Consider the following 14,233-nt stretch of genomic DNA (forward strand, 5'->3'; position numbering starts at 1 on the left):
GGTGGCGGGCACCTGTAGTCCCAGCTACTTGGGAGGCTGAGGCAGGAGAACGGCGTAAACCCGGGAGGTGGAGCTTGCAGTGAGCAGAGATCCGGCCACTGCACTCCAGCCCGGGCGACAGAGCGAGACTCCGTCTCAAAAAAAAAAAAAAAAAAAGAAAAGAAGATGTGAGTATCTAGAGGGTCTCCCTGTGAAACATCTTATGACTGTGGGTGGAATTCACAGAAGTTTGAGACATACTGTTTCCGAAGCCTTCCTGGAAGAACTTTAGAGTGAAGAAGGACTAGCCTTTTAGGATTTTTTAAGAAAGGAAAGTGTAGCTGGAGGTGGTGGGAGCGGGTACCAGGCCCCCACCTTGGGGATTATGGGGAGAGCAGCATCCAGGCCAGCACAGCATGCGGCTTCTAGGGGTCCAGTGCTTTCTGCTCAGGAGCAGGGTAAGAAGAGTAGCAGAAGCACCAGCTTTTCCCCTAATGTAAAAAGAAGACTCTAGGGAGTAAGTAAAAACATGGAAATAGCTAACCCCTAGTTCTTAGAGATGACACCAAAATAACAATTCATAGAAACAAAAAGTGACAAAGTGGACTTCATGAAAATGGAGACTTTTTGTTCTGTAAGGATCTTATTAAGAGGATGAAAAGACACTACAGACTGAGTGAAAATAACCACAACCACATATCTGACAAAGGACTTGTGTCTGGAATCTATGAAGAATTCTCAAAACTCAACACATTTTTTAAAACCCCATGAGAAATCAGACAAAAGACATGGACACACATTTCACCAAACAAAGTAGCTGAACAGCAAATGTGCACAGGTAAATATGGTCAGCACCGTTGGCCATTAGAGAAATGCACACTAAAACCACAATGAGCTCTCACTATGCCAGTTAGAATGGGTAAGATAAAAAAATAACACCAAGTGCTAGCAGGAACGCAAGAAAACTGAACATCTCATACATCGCCAGTGTGACTGAAAAATGGTACGGCCACTTTAGAAAAGAATGTGGCAGTTTCTTAAAAAACCAAACATGTACTTCCCATGTGACTCAGTAATTGTATTCTTTGGCATTTACGCCAAAGAATGAAAATCCAGGTTCACAAAAACCTGTACATGCATGTTACTAAGAGCTTTATTCAGAATAGCCTCACAGTGGAAACCACCCAAATATCTTTCAATGGCGAAGGAGTCAACAAACTCTAGGATATCCATACAAGAGATGACCACCCGGGAGTAAAAAGAAATCAACGACTGATACAGGCCGCAACTGGAGGCTCATGAGAGAAGGAAGTTTGGTGGAAAAGGCCAGTCTTATAAAAGGTTACACACTACACGGTTCCACGTACATAACATCCTCCATATGACAAAACTAGAGATGGAGAACAGAGAACGGATTTGTGGCTGCCAGGGAAACAGGGGCAATGTGTGGGGAGGTGACTCAAAAGAAGAATGACAAGGGAGGTGAGTTCCACTCAGTGAGGAAACAGTTCTATGGCAATGGCAGGGGTGGAGATGGTTACAAGATACTGCACGTGAGATCACCATGCATAGAACATACACACACACACACACACACACACACACACACACAGTGCATATAAACACTGAAGGCTGCATAAGGTCCATAGTCTAACAAGGTCTGTAGTCTAGTAATAGTCAACCGATGCCAATGCCCTGGTTGTCCCTCTACTACTTTTGCAACGACCTATGAATCCACAATTATATCCAGAAAAAGTTAAGAAGAGAACTAGCAGATAGCAGCAACATGATGATTGATTCGAGTCAGCCCAATGCCCATCCGTAGGGGACTGATCAGATAAACTACAGTCCATCCACACAATGTATGCAACAACAAAAAATCAGGAATATATTTGCCACCTATTGTGCATAAGTGATAAAAGCAAGATTCAGAGCACTGGAGAGACTGCACTACCTACTGTATGAGAAAAAAAGGGAAATCAGAATGTACCAGAAACACACATTTGCCTCTTTCCACAATAAAAATGGCAAGGACAAATCAGAAGCCAATGAACATGGTTCTTCCTAGGGCTGACTGAGGAGCAGGTTAAGAGGATCCAGATGGGAGCAAGATGACTCCAAGTACAACTGTAGTTGTAGCTTTTTACTTATGTAAGTCTTTACATCACCAATATCTTCTATTAAGAAAGGAGAACAGAGGCCGGGTGCGGTGGCTCACACCTGTAATCCCTGCACTTTGGGAGGCTGAGGTGGGTGGATCACGAGGTCAGGAGATCGAGACCATCCTGGCTAACATGGTGAAACCCTGTCTCTACTAAAAAAAAAAAAAAAAAAAAGAAAGAAAAAGAAAGAAAGGAGAACAGAAATTCTAACATTTAACACAAATTTTAAAATCTAAATTATATCAATTTGATGCTGTAACCACACAGAAAATAATTACCTCAGTAACTTCTGAACAAAATGCTCTGTCTGTGTACCCCCGAGTGATCTCAATTCTGACAACAAAAAGAACTGCAAAGAAAACTGAAGCCTCATGTGGTAAGTGGGGAACAGGATAATCAAGAGAAGGCCAGAATATCACATTGACCTTAGCATAAAGTGAGCCAAATCTCTAAAAACACAGCCAAGCCAATTTAAACATAGGCAAACTGCCTGAACCTGAACTTCACTCCTTTTAGCCAAGCACTTTACAAACATTGTCTCACTCAGCTGCAGAACAGCTGCATAAACCAGGTTCTCCCATTTCCCCAGAGAAATTGGAGTAGGGAGAAGTGGTACATCCCCAAGGCCACACAGCTAACAGGAGAACCAGGCTTTGGACCTGCAGAGTCCAGAAGTGCAGAGCCCATGCTTCCAACCTTTAATTCCTTGGAGGGAGCAGAAAGGAGCTGAGAGAGAGGAGATGGTCGCAGCCCTGGCTCAAGAGCAGAAGGAAGAAGGGAAAATTCTCCTCCAAGGGAGAAGACCAACATTGCTTAGACCCTAACCCTGATCACACTTCTCTCAAAGCTCTGTGCCCAAGCTTGATCCTCAGGTTGATCTCTTCTCCCACCCTTGACCGCTCTGTTCTCAGCTCCACAGGGCTGACAAAATTCATGTCGACCTAAAACCCAGAATGTGACCTTGCTTGGAAAGAGGGTCTTTGCAGATGAGATCAAGGTAAGGGGGGCTCACAGTGGATTAGAGTGGGCCCTGACTAGTCCGATAACTGCTGTCCTATTAAGAAGAGAACACGGCCGGGCGTGATGGCTCACGCCTGTAATCCCAGCACTTTGGGAGGCTGAGGCGGGCAGATCACGAGGTCAGGAGATCGAGACCACCCTCTACTAAAAACACAAAAACTTAGCCGGGTGTGGTGGCGGGCGCCTGTAATCCCAGCTGCTCAGGAGGCTGAGGCAGGAGAATGGCCTGAACCCGGGAGGCGGAGCTTGCAGTGAGCCACGATCGCACCGCTGCACTCCAGCCTGGGCGACAGAGCGAGACTCTGTTTCAAGAAAAAAAAAAGAGAACACACACACACACATCACCCACACCCCACACACACACACACACATCACACACACGCACATCACACACACATGCACATCTCACACACACGTCACACACACATCACACACACACATCACACACACATCACACACAGCACATACACACACATCACACACATACACACCACACACATATCACACACACACGCATCACACACACATCACACATCACACACACACCACACACACATCACACATCACACTCACACACACACACCACACACATCACATGCACATCACACACACACACCACAGACACACACGACACACACACACATCACACACACAATCACACATCACACACACACCTCACACACACACACTACACACACACATCTCACACATACACATCACACACACACCACACACACACATCTCACACACACACATCACACACATCACACACATCACACATACACATCACACACACAGATCACACACACATCACACACACACATCACACACACAGATCACACACACCACACACACATCACACACACATCACACACACACATCACACACACATCACACACATCACACACACACATCTCACACACACACATCACACACACACACCACACATACACACATGCACACATCACACACACATCACACATCTCACACACACACACATATCACACACATCACACATCTCATACACACACACATATCACACACACACATACATCTCACACACACTCGCATCACACACGCGCAAATGCGCCCTGTGAAAATGGAGGCAGAGCTTTGAGTGACGTGTCTCCAAGGCCCGGAACAGAGGGTGCCAGGAACCAGCAGAAGCCAGGAGAGAGCCAAGCAGCTGATCTGCCTCAGAGCCTTCAGTAGGACTCACCCTGACAACACCTTGGCTTTGAACTTCTAGCCTTCACAACTGAGGCAATAAACACCCGATGTTTAAAGCCAGCCAGGTATGGCGTGTTATTATGAGAACCCTAAGAACCCAATACACTGACTTTCAAGGACCTCATCCCACTGACCTCCAAGCAGGCCTGGATCCGTGTGTCTCAGTTCCGGGAGCTCCCACCAGCCTGCAGAGAGACCGCGGGGACTCCCTGAACAGTGACTGAAGAGGAAAGAGGGACTCAAGAGTATTGCCCCAATATTCCCCCTCCCTCCTCCTAAACTCTACTGGGCTTTCTCTCCCCCAGGAAGGTTTCCCTGCTAAATTCTGCCCTGCAACTTGTCCCCTACATTTCCAAGTGCTGCCTTCCCTCTGTGAACTTGAATGGAGTCCTCTGTTTTTTGCACAAGAGCACAAATGTCTGCCTGGGATTCCCCCAGCCCTGTATTCCCCGCACCCTAGGCTGTGCTCCTTACGGAGCTCTGCTCCTGGTGCGTGCTGCTTGGGTCAGTAGAAGTGACGAGGAGGTCCCTGGCACCAGGGAGGAAAGAGGGCCAGCCTGGCCATCTGCAGGGCAATCACAAACTCCAGGACAAGGCATTTCTCCCACTTGCCCTTTCATGAATAACGTGGACCTGCCCAGAAAAAGTGAGTATTTGCCTTTAAACCAAAACCTTATCAAGAAAATAGGTGATAGGCCTGGAAGGTCTCCTTCAAGATACTTGTGGGCCTCAAAAGTGGCAAGAAGCGTGAAAGAAAAGGAAAGGCCGCACTCTGTAGAATGAAGTCCTCGAAAGAAACTCAACTCAAGACTAAAGCCAATCTTGCTGGGCAGCCGGGATTCCCAGCCTGCCTCAAATATGAGGGGGCCTGTCAAACACCCACCCACCACCACCAGAACCACACCAAGCCAATAGTCCCCGAAGAAACCAAACTCTTTCATAAACAGTAGAATATTCTGTCTCCAAAAAATTATTCTGAATATCCTCAAAGAAATCCAAGCAACTATGGCATCAATAAAATGAGAACAACCAGTCAAGATAAAGGAATACTCAGAGATCGGGAAAGAGAGTTCCTAGGAGAAAAACCAAAGAATGCAGATGAAGACACGAACCCCCGGCCCTCCCTCCAGGAAACTCTGGCGGCCCTGCAGGAAAGGGACTCAGTCTCCTGCCCCTGGACTCCCTGCAGTGGCTCACCCATGGGCCTTGAGGAAAGTCATGTCTGCACCTTCCAGCCTGGATTCAGCTGTACCACAGCTACAGAGGGAGAGAGTCAGCCAGGTGCAGTGGCTCACACCTGTAATCCCAGCACTTTGGGAGGCCAAGGTGGGCAGATCATGAGGTCAGGAGATCGAGACCATCCTGGCCAACAGGGTGAAACCCCGTCTCTACTAAAAATACAAAAAATTAGCTGGGCGTGGTGGCACGTGCCTATAGTCCCAGCTACTCAGGAGGCTGAGGCAGGATAATCGCTTGAACCCGGGAGGCAGAGATTGCAGTGAGCCAAGACTGCACCACTGCGCTCCAGCCTGGGCGACAGAGTGAGACTCCATCTCAATAATAATAATAATAGCAATGAAATAAATAAAGGGAGGGCGTCAGTGCCCACCTTTGACCCAGAAGATTCCAGGGGGACAATGATCATCAATGAGTGCCCTGCGGAAGAATGATAATCTCCTGGGTGGAGGTGAGGCTGCCTCACCTAGCAGCCCCTTCCTCCGATGAGACCTTCCTTTTTGTTTTTCTTAGAGATGACGTGAAAGCCTTACATAATACTGTCAAGCCTACAACCTCTCACCCTCTCAAAAACAGCAACAGTTGACAGCCTTCAAAAAGCTCATTACCACACTGGTCTGTCCCTCTGTGGGTCTGCACACCTCCTTCTGCATCACCTCTGACGGGGGCAGGCAGAGCATACTCCAGTAGCAGGTGAGAAGCAGCTGTTCTGCCATCCAGCTCCAAGAGCGACAGGAACTTCCTAAGATCTGGGATGAGATAGAGGTGAGACCAGAGAGTAGAGCCACTGAGGAGAGGGGACTTCATATTATAGAGAGGGATGCTGGAGGCCAAGGGGTAGGCAGGGGCCAGACACGGCTGTGTCTGGTTCAAAGCCCACAGTCTTCCTGGGTCCTCCACCCGCAAGAAGAGATGGGAGCCACAGGACTCTGGACTGCACGTCTGCCCAGCATACAGTGTGGCCCACATGAGCAGATCCACCTAGATGACACTCCAGAGGGACAGGGAGGCTGCTCCTGTCCTCACCCAGAGGAAACTCCGTCCCTCAGCTTGGAACTCCATCCCTTCCACAGTCGGCCCCGCAGCCCAGCCCCACTCCTCCTCCCTTTCAAGCAAGTCCTCACCATCCAGGATCTGCAACATCTGGGGGACCTCCCACATCCACAGCGGGCCCACATTCGAGTTGATGACAGGGTGCGGGGAGGTGATGGGATGCGGGGCTTATAACAGCCTTGGAGCATTTTTTCCAAATGCCTTTTCTCTGTAGGCCTTCAGGGAGAACAACCGAACTGCCAGAGAAGCAAACGGGAGGCAGAGAAGAATGAAGGCAAAGAAGAAAATTAGAACACACTCAAAGAATGGTAGAGCCGAAGCTGAGCCCTTCCCATTCTTTTCCACCTGCTGAACAAGTTCCCCAAAATGCCCTCAGATGCCACCTCCTCTGTGACGCCCTCTGTGACTCCTGCAGGCCAAGTTATCCATTGCTCTGCTAAGATCCCATTGCACTTGTTAGTACCTCTGTCACCTTTAACTATGGGTGGTGAGGTTACTTCCAGGTTTGTCTCCCTCACTAGCACTATGAACCCCTCAAAGTCAGGTGTATATCCTGTCTCTCCACGTGTTCTTTATGTCTGTCACAGCACTGGGAAAATTAAGAAACTCAAAACATACTTGCTGAGAAAAGGAGGTCCAGAAAGGCAGGGGGACTTGTCCCAGGTCAGCAGAGAGAAGCTCACAACAAGGCCACACAGAGGAGACAGCCAGGCCCTCCCCATTTCCTCTCCCTCCCTGTGTTCCAGTCCCAACACTATGTGCCCAGGGCTCCCCCTCCAAGCCCGTCGGCCTGGGGCGCCTCTTCCCAGGACCCCCGTGACCCTCAACCCTCCCTCCTCATTCCATATCTGGCATCAGGCCTGGAATGGAGTGGCCCTGGGCTACTGTGAGCTGATTGGATGGATGACACCATGTCCATGTCAGCACCACTATCCACAAGATGGGTCAGGAGTCTTTGTGGGGACATGACCTTGGAGGCTGAGTTAAAGAGAGGGCAACGGAAGATGACACAGTCAGGGTGAGCTCCCGGGAGCCCACCTCCAGCCCCCACCGGCATGCCCCATCAGTTCTTCAGAGCAGGAGCAAAGGCAAAGAGGAAATGAGCATCAGTGTCCATGTCAAGGCCTTGTGACACCTCCCCCCAGCCGAAAGACCACCCCTGCATCTTCAGCTTTGTGACATCTCCCCCCAGCCCAAAGACCGCCACTGCATCTTCAGCTTTAACAGCAGTAACCGCACCACCAAGGAAGTGCTGAACAGACACCCTCACACCCTTCTCTAGCCCCACTGGATTTAGAGGTCAGGGATGGGACAAGTATAGAGTCAGGCTCAGAGCTGGGGCAAAAAGAGAACAAAGGAGCAGGACTGTCGGTGCCACCGTGAGCTTGTAATTAACAAGAGTGCTTTTCCACCTGGATGCCAGTGTCGTCAAATGAGGACTAAACGTGACAAGGAACTGGTTCTAAGGTGGCTCCCTTGCAAAGGAGGCTCCTTTTCTCCACTGCCAGGAGTAATTGCCTCAGGCTGCTCCCTGACCTTTGACCTTCCCCTTCCCATCCTGGCCCTGGCTCAATCTGTGGCCTTATCCCCACCTCAGAGCTGTACCCTCTCCCCATCTCACACCCATGCAGGGCCTCAGCCTGCCCCTACTGCCCTCCATGCCTCCAGCAGCTGGAGCCTTCCTGGCTGCCCCTCCCCATAGACCACCCAGCCTTGCACTCACGCCTGCCATGGAAGCTGCCAAGATAGGGGTGCAGCCCCAGGGAGTGGGCCTGCAGAGCCACCTCCCTGGCTGCCTTGCTGAGGACCATGAAGGCCAAGATGTTGCTTGGTTGGTATAGAAGGTTTGTGAGTACCGGCAGGGACACCTGGCAAGGACCTCAACTCCAAGCCCAAATCAGTCCCCATCATGAGTTCTCCAACCCCATGACCTTGGATCCCTTTCCTGGAGGGGCAGTAGAGGCCTGGACGCACAGCCTGCTCTCCCATGTGCTCACGCTGTCTCTGACTCCATCTCTGATTCTCCCTCTCTTGCTGTCTCCTCTCTTACCCCTTATTGCTAAAAGGTAACCAAGGTCCTTATGAAAATCACACTAGACTGGATAACACAATGTGGCATGTATACACGATGGAATACTATACAGCCATAAAAAAGGATGAGTTCATGTCCTTTGCAGGGACATGAATGAAGCTGGAAACCATCATTCTCAGCAAACTATCACAAGAACAGAAAACCAAACACTGCATGTTCTCACTCATAAGTGGGAGTTGAACAATGAGAACATATGGGCACAGGGAAGGGAATATCACACCAGGGCCTGTCGGGTGGTGGGGGGATGGGGGAGGGAGAGCATTAGGAGAAATACCTAATGTAGTTGACAGGTTGTTAGGTGCAGCAAACCACCATGGCACGTGTATACCTAGGTAACAAACCTGCACATTCAGCACATGTACCCCAGAACTTAAAGTATAATAAAATAAATTAATAAAAGAAAACCACACTAGGAAGGATGTGCTTAAACAGAGGGGCTTCTTAAAATTTGAAATTGTGCGACTTGTCATTGCCTTCACTGGGGAACATTCCAGACGAGAGGAAATGTTAAAGGTCAGGAGACAGCGCTTGCTTGGAGGGAGAGCAGCTGTGCCTCCAGGAGGAGAGGAACTCACAGTCCTCCTACAGAAGGAGCAAGTGCAGCCCAGAGAGCAACATGCCCAAGGGTCCACAGCTAGAAACTGACTGAGGGACTCAAGGGTCCACAGCTAGAAACTGGCCGGGGGACTCAAGGGTCCACAGCTAGAAACTGACCGGGGGAATCAAGGGTCCACAGCTAGAAACTGGCCGAGGGACTCAAAGGTCCACAGCTAGAAACTGGCCAGGGGACTCAAAGGTCTACAGCTAAAACTGGGCGAGGGACTCAAACTCAGGTCTCCAGAGTCACCTTCAATGCCTGTCTTTGGCTCCACTGAGTCACCTCTCAGAGGAGCCCCAGGCCTTTGAGCAGAAAGAGATGGAGATCAGAAGGGGAGGAAGAGACACTACAAGGGGCTAGATGGAGGGGAGGGAGGAAGAAGGCAGCCTAAGGGAGCAGAATAGTGATCTTGGGAGCCAGGGGATGCGGAAACAGAGAGGCCTCTTTGGCCCTAACTGTATGTACCATTTGTAGACTCTTGTCACACATCTGCTGGGTATCTTCTTCATTCTGGAGAAAGAAAAGAAAGGATCAAGACCTGGAACTGATGCCAACTGAATCTCCCAGGTAGAGGCCTCCCCTGGCCCACTGATGAGGGGTGTGGATGCCAAAGCACCTCCCTGTCAGGCCAGCCAGGCCCCTATTCTGTGTCTCTGCTCCCACCCCTGCCCTTCTCTGTCCCTTGCCCCTGGCTCGCTCCACTCTCGGTCCCCTCACTTGCACCAGGTCCTGCTCACTGAGGGCTCCGGCTGGCTGAGCCTAACAAGGTGGTGGCTGATGGTGTTCCCCTGGGGCAGGGTCAAGTAGCTGGGCTGCCCCAGAATCTTGACGAAGCTCAGCAGGGGCGTGCGTACCCTGTGGGTCACAGACCATCACATGCGTGACAGGAAAGGGCTGCGGGACGGCTTTCTGTTCCAGGTGAGCCCACAGTGGACCAGAGCAGGTCAGGGAGGTCTTCAAGGACCTCGGGCCTCCTGACTCCAAGTCCACTGTGACCCTTCAGTGGGCGCTGCGGCTGTGACAGACCACCCGTGACTAGACCTGCCCACTTCCGTCCTCTGCTCTGAAGTTCTGACCCACGCCAGCCCCGTCATCCTCCTGGAGAACTCCAAGCCCTGACTTCCCACACTTTGTGTGCCGCAGATACTGAAACTGGCAGGAGTGTTGGTGGAGGGGAATCCAAGTAAAGGAAAGGCCTCGTGTTTTGGCCTTTGTGGGGAAAGCCAGGAACCAATCTGCCAAGTCCTGAGGGCCCAGCCTCCTGTGACGCTTCTGGGAACTGGGCCCTTGTTTTTCAGGCTGATGCATTGTTCTCTATTTAACACTCAAAACTAGTAGGCCCTGCTGCAGCCATCCCCACGCACTGTCCTACGCTATCCAGAGCTGGGAGTCTCTGCTGCCTGCACCCCTGACTGCCAGGCTTGTTAAAAATACGGCTTCCCAGGCCCCGCTCCAGCCATGAAGCTCAAGGCTTTCTCCTCCCAAGCAACCTGTGGGTTCTTGGGGCCTGAGTCAGTGTCATTTGGAGCTCCGTGTCTCTCCTGAGGACACAACAGAGCTGCCTCAGAACAAGCTCAGTAGAGGGCAGGTAGGCATCACCTCTCCACTTCTCAAACTCTTCCCTGGTTTTAAAGAACCCAAGTGTAACAGAAGGGCGGGGGTCTGAGCCCGAATTAGCTTGGTGAGGATGCCTTCCTACTCATTCCCTATCTGCCTCCCCTCTCCATCTACATGACATCAGGGTCTCAAGAAAGCAACTGCCCTCGCAGCACAAACACACGGCCTCTACGCTCACAGGTCTCTGATTTTTCTGTATCAGCAGAACCACTGAACTCATCACCTCCTTCTTCAAGGTCTGCACCTGGGGCACTAGAGAAAACACAGGCACGCAGCTGCAGATCAGCCTCCTCCTCCCCGCCTCTGCTGCTTGGGGAGACATAGGAGGACAGCCGGGTGGGAGGAACGCCAGGTACAGTCCTGGCCATCAAAGGCCAGGTGGAGTCTCCACAGGCATCTCAGCCATCCCTGCGCCTCCAACCACACTGAAACCCACCAGCCTGGCTGGTACTTTCCACAGGTGGGCATTCTAGCCCCATCCCTCGCTGGTCTCCACGACTGCCCACACAAATCCGCCTCTCCAGCCAAGCTGTCCTCTCCACTGTCTGTCCATCTCAACCTTTCCAACCTCAGCTGCTGCTCCTCTTCACTGTGACCTCCTTGTCCTGACCCATGGTCACAGGCTTCTCCCTGCTTTTGGCCCATCCCCTCTGTAAAGCCCACCCCAGCTTCCCTGACCTCCCCCTGCTTGCCTTCCTGTCAGCATCGCCACTCCCATCTAAGCAGCCCAGAGCATGTTGTCCTGAACCGTCTCACCGTGTGGACAGCCTCACCCTCCCCACCCAACAGGGAGCTCGCTGAGGGCAGGGGCTGTCTTCTCTGTGTGTGTTCTCTGTGCCTGGCACAGTGCTTAGCACACAGTGAAAGTTTGACATCCATGCCTGAATGGAGGCGAAGCCTGCTCTTCCAGGCAGTAATCACAGATAAACCACTGTGAAACGAGCTGCAGAGCAGGCCCTGTTCTCAGCACCTCACATTTATTCACTCCACCCTCACTAAAAATCCCTAAAGGTAACAATTATTTTTACCTCTGTTTTTCAAATGAGGAAATAGAGGCACAGCCTAAAAGTCATTTGCCCTAGGCCACATAGCTAGTGAGAAGTACAGCCAAGATCCGAACCCACTGAGATGACTCTGCATTTAAAATCGTGCTTCTAACTACTATACCGGACTGTCTCCAGAGAAAGCAGATTTCCTGGGAACGATCGAGTCCTAGAACCCCAGGACTGTGCCCCGTTCCCACTCACCTCCGCAGGACACATCCCTGAAGGCTTGCAGGGCTGCCACTGCCTTGGCAGGTTCCTCAGGTTTGACAACGTTTTGCAGCAAAATCACCAGCTGATCGCCGCCGTATAACCTGGCTGTAAGAAGGGTGTGAATACAGGGCAGTCAGGGGTATGTTTAAACGGCAGGTAATACCCAGGCTTAAATCATGCTCACAACAAACCACTGACCATGAATTGGACGAAAGAAAAAGAAAGAGAACCAGGTCCACCCAGCATTTGCCATGTGCCGAGCATGTGCCAAGTGCCCCTCCTGCCCCACATACCTGCCCACAGGCAGCGCAAGGTGTCCATCGGTGCTGTCCTGCCGTGAGTACCTTTCTGAAATGGGGATCATGCCAGGAGAAAGGGGAGTCAGCCCCAGGTGAGGCAGTGGGAACAATAGGGGTGGGGTGGGGCCATGGCTATGCCCTTTCTGATTCACTCAATTTCAGGTAAAGTTCTTACTAATTACTTCGAATCTTGTCTCGGAGGATGGAATTCCCACCTTCCCATAGGAACCTAGGCCTCAACTCCAGCCCAGAGAGAGACCAAAGTGGTCCTGAGTTCACACGTGGGCACGCGCGCGCACACACACACACACACGGCTAGGGAAACATGAACTTAGAGTATGTTGAAAGCTCTCAGAGCTGAGCTGTGGTTCAGCATGGAGCAACAATCTGAGTAGTATTTGCCAATTATCTGTAGGGAGACCAAGGCCCTCAGGCCTGGGAGGATGGAAACCAGGGACCCCACACGTGGAGGAGGAAACTGAGGCATGAAGCCATGCAGTGCATGGCAAGCAGGCTGTAAGGAGAACAGAAAACTGGAGCCGAGGAATCCACATTCCCAGCCCCAGAGGGAACAAGACAGAGGCCATCAAACTAAATACAAAGAAGGTGTCATCCTTTTGCACAATGTTCAATTGTCCTCTGCCTACTCCACAACACAGAAGACCTGGCACCTCCCACGGGCTGAAGGAGGGCCTTGAACCTTCTGCCTTTTCCCTAGAGTTCAGGGGGAGCCACAAAGGCTTGTCACCCCAAAAAGCACACAGGATGTATCCACGTTACCTCCTGGAAAACGTCCCACTCTGTGCCCAGAATCCAGGCTGTTTCAGATTTGCCTGTTTCAGAGACGCCTGCAGTGTGTGCAGCTAAGGTCACCATGTCAAAGACCCCTGTACCATCTGGAGGTGGTGACCTGATCTGGGGAAGAAGAGAGAGAGGGCCAGGACAGGATGCCTCCAGCCCGCAGCACTCACCAGCTGGAACAGCACGCCTGTGATATTCCCCAGCTGGGACTCCAAGTTGACACCTCCACAGCCACTGAGAGCCAGAGCCTCGGCCAGCTGGCAAACGCACTGTGTGCACAAGGACAGAGTGAGGACAGGTCGTCCCAGCCCTTTCCACAGCCTCGAGGGAAGTGCTCCTTCCTCATGTCTTCGACGTTGGTCCAAGCCCTTACGATTTCACATGGCCCTCTCGAGCCTTCGAGGCAGGACCAGGGTGCAGCTCTCCCGTCGCTCGACACAACCAGGACTGGACGGTTCCCCTCACCCAAGACGCTGCCCTTATTTTCAAAGAACCGCATTATTCCAAGAAAACCTTATGGGAATCCAACACTGCAAGTGTTGGCTGACCTGAAAGAAACAGGAGTCAACCTAAGCGTCCATCAACAGACAAATGGATAAAGAAATTGCGGCATATATTAAAAAATGGAATATGATGTAGCCATTAAAAAGAATAAAAATTCTTTTATTTTTAATAAAATTTTAAAATGCAAATAAAAATCCTATAACATCAGCCTCAGGGAGGCAGAATTCTGAGATGGCCCCCAAAATTCCAGGGTCCTGGTACACACACATCTTCTGTCAGTTACTCATTTACGCAGTAATGGGTGTTGACGGGAAGGGATTTTGCAGTTGGCATTTATATGGGGGGATGATCCCTGTGGGCTTGACCTAACTACATGAGTCCTTCTA

At 51.0% G+C, this 14,233-nt stretch overlaps 1 pseudogene; it reads right to left on the minus strand.

The window, feature by feature from the left end:
- The window catches only part of LOC105503951, a 23,671-nt pseudogene extending 9,829 nt beyond the window's left edge, over nucleotides 1–13,842 (minus strand).
- Nucleotides 13,843–14,233: the final 391 nt, after the last annotated feature.

This window comes from Colobus angolensis, unplaced genomic scaffold (genome assembly GCF_000951035.1).
Source record: "Colobus angolensis palliatus isolate OR3802 unplaced genomic scaffold, Cang.pa_1.0 Scaffold89, whole genome shotgun sequence".
In the NCBI taxonomy this organism is placed as follows: Eukaryota; Metazoa; Chordata; class Mammalia; order Primates; family Cercopithecidae; genus Colobus; species Colobus angolensis.